At 57.7% G+C, this 2751-nt stretch overlaps 1 non-coding gene across 1 annotated transcript in view; it reads right to left on the bottom strand.

The window, feature by feature from the left end:
* LOC126448079 (small subunit ribosomal RNA) overlaps positions 1 to 1343 on the bottom strand; it is a 1909-nt gene extending 566 nt beyond the window's left edge. The window contains exon 1 of the ribosomal RNA XR_007583965.1: positions 1 to 1343. This exon is cut by the window's left edge and continues 566 nt beyond it. This is a non-coding gene — a ribosomal RNA (small subunit ribosomal RNA).
* Between the last annotated feature and the right edge of the window lie 1408 nt (positions 1344 to 2751).

Genomic DNA, 2751 nt, shown 5'->3' with positions numbered 1-2751 from the left:
CTATCAATCTGTCAATCCTTCCGGTGTCCGGGCCTGGTGAGGTTTCCCGTGTTGAGTCAAATTAAGCCGCAGGCTCCACTCCTGGTGGTGCCCTTCCGTCAATTCCTTTAAGTTTCAGCTTTGCAACCATACTTCCCCCGGAACCCAAAAGCTTTGGTTTCCCGGAGGCTGCCCGCCGAGTCATCGGAGGAACTGCGGCGGATCGCTGGCTGGCATCGTTTATGGTTAGAACTAGGGCGGTATCTGATCGCCTTCGAACCTCTAACTTTCGTTCTTGATTAATGAAAACATACTTGGCAAATGCTTTCGCTTCTGTTCGTCTTGCGACGATCCAAGAATTTCACCTCTAACGTCGCAATACGAATGCCCCCGCCTGTCCCTATTAATCATTACCTCGGGTTCCGAAAACCAACAAAATAGAACCGAGGTCCTATTCCATTATTCCATGCACACAGTATTCAGGCGGGCTTGCCTGCTTTAAGCACTCTAATTTGTTCAAAGTAAACGTGCCGGCCCACCGAGACACTCAATAAAGAGCACCCTGGTAGGATTTCAACGGGGTCCGCCTCGGGACGCACGAGCACGCACGAGGCGGTCGCACGCCTTCGGCTCGCCCCACCGGCAGGACGTCCCACGATACATGCCAGTTAAACACCGACGGGCGGTGAACCAACAGCGTGGGACACAAATCCAACTACGAGCTTTTTAACCGCAACAACTTTAATATACGCTATTGGAGCTGGAATTACCGCGGCTGCTGGCACCAGACTTGCCCTCCAATAGATACTCGTTAAAGGATTTAAAGTGTACTCATTCCGATTACGGGGCCTCGGATGAGTCCCGTATCGTTATTTTTCGTCACTACCTCCCCGTGCCGGGAGTGGGTAATTTGCGCGCCTGCTGCCTTCCTTGGATGTGGTAGCCGTTTCTCAGGCTCCCTCTCCGGAATCGAACCCTGATTCCCCGTTACCCGTTACAACCATGGTAGGCGCAGAACCTACCATCGACAGTTGATAAGGCAGACATTTGAAAGATGCGTCGCCGGTACGAGGACCGTGCGATCAGCCCTAAGTTATTCAGAGTCACCAAGGCAAACGGACCGGACGAGCCGACCGATTGGTTTTGATCTAATAAAAGCGTCCCTTCCATCTCTGGTCGGGACTCTGTTTGCATGTATTAGCTCTAGAATTACCACAGTTATCCAAGTAACGTGGGTACGATCTAAGGAACCATAACTGATTTAATGAGCCATTCGCGGTTTCACCTTAATGCGGCTTGTACTGAGACATGCATGGCTTAATCTTTGAGACAAGCATATGACTACTGGCAGGATCAACCAGGGAGCTGCGTCAACTAGAGCTGAGCAGCCGGCCGCCCGGGAGTGTGTCCCGGGGGCCCGCGCGAACACGCAAGCGTCTCCGCTCAATTATTCTGCAAACAGGAGGAGGCTGAGCTCCCCTGCACAACACACCTCGAAACCCTCTCAGGTCCCGGCGGCGCGCAGCGCCGTCCTAAGTACTTGGTCGGGTTCGAGAGAGGCGCAATCGCCCGGAGTTAGGCGAGTAGACGCTTTAGGTGCGACCACCCGTGCTCCCAACTGAGCTTGCCGCTGCCGACAGAGGCCCGGGAGCGTGCTGTCGTGGCATTGCCGGCGGGAGACAACACGCGCCACCTACGGTGACCGGCAGCTCCAACGCCAGCGCCACAGAAGGACAAAAGCCCTACTTGGGTGCCGAAGCGAACTCTCCCAGCACAGCGCACGCGCCAACACGTCCGCACAGCTGCGATACAAACCACCTGCGAGAACCGCTGGGGCGACCGAGCAGCAGACGGCGTCGCGGCGCCGAGCGCCGGGCGGCGGCGCATCCTCAGCGCACAAAGTCCTCAATCGGACCAGCACACTGCAGATGGCCACCGCGCTTCGCACCGGGCCCGCGAGGACCTACTTTGGCCGCAAGGCGCCGCGAGCAGGGGGCGCCGGCGCGCAGCTGCGCCGCCTGCCGCGTCCGTCGGCCGGCGCGCCTGCCACCGGCCGCCCCCCCACCAGCCGGCTGTAGCGCGTGCGCCCACGCACCGCGCTGCCAGCACGCCGGGCGGCCCCCCCTCACCGGCCGGGGACGGTCCCACCCAGCCACCGCCGCGTATCGCCTCACACCCAGATCCCCTTTCACGTTCGTGGGCATGGTGGGGTCCCCTTTCACGTTCGTCGGGCATGGTGGGTATCCCTGAAACAACCGGTTAATAGCTCGACCGATCGTCGCCAACACTGATTCACCTCTAGCGAGAACAACCGCACCACAACGGGTTACCGGTTGTTCATTTGCGTAACGTCACCAGCAAACGTACACGTCCATCGCCATTTGCAACGAGTATTGCATGCCTGTGTCAGGTGTCACAACACACTACGTCTGCCCACATAGACGCAACAACATGTGCACGCCTAGAGAACACGTGGAAGGTAGACCCCGTACGTATGCGGTTGTCCATTGCGCGAACGACTGTCAGCCCGCCTCTGCAGCATGTCGCAGATGTGGAACGCGGTGCAACATGCTATCACGGTGTGTGAGAAGAGACGACTACGTCCGAATACACGCTCCACTACATCAACAGACTGCTCATGCTGATCGCCATCCAGGGCGTCCGTTCCTCCCACACGTCTGTATGGCGTACCACACTGCAATCCAGCTCTTATAGGGAGACGACACGTAGCTGCGTGCACAATATTTGGACTGTATGGTCCGCCGTTGCTAG

This window comes from Schistocerca serialis, unplaced genomic scaffold (assembly GCF_023864345.2).
Source record: "Schistocerca serialis cubense isolate TAMUIC-IGC-003099 unplaced genomic scaffold, iqSchSeri2.2 HiC_scaffold_559, whole genome shotgun sequence".
Lineage (NCBI taxonomy): Eukaryota > Metazoa > Arthropoda > Insecta > Orthoptera > Acrididae > Schistocerca > Schistocerca serialis.
This window is presented reverse-complemented; position numbering and strand designations above follow the sequence as displayed.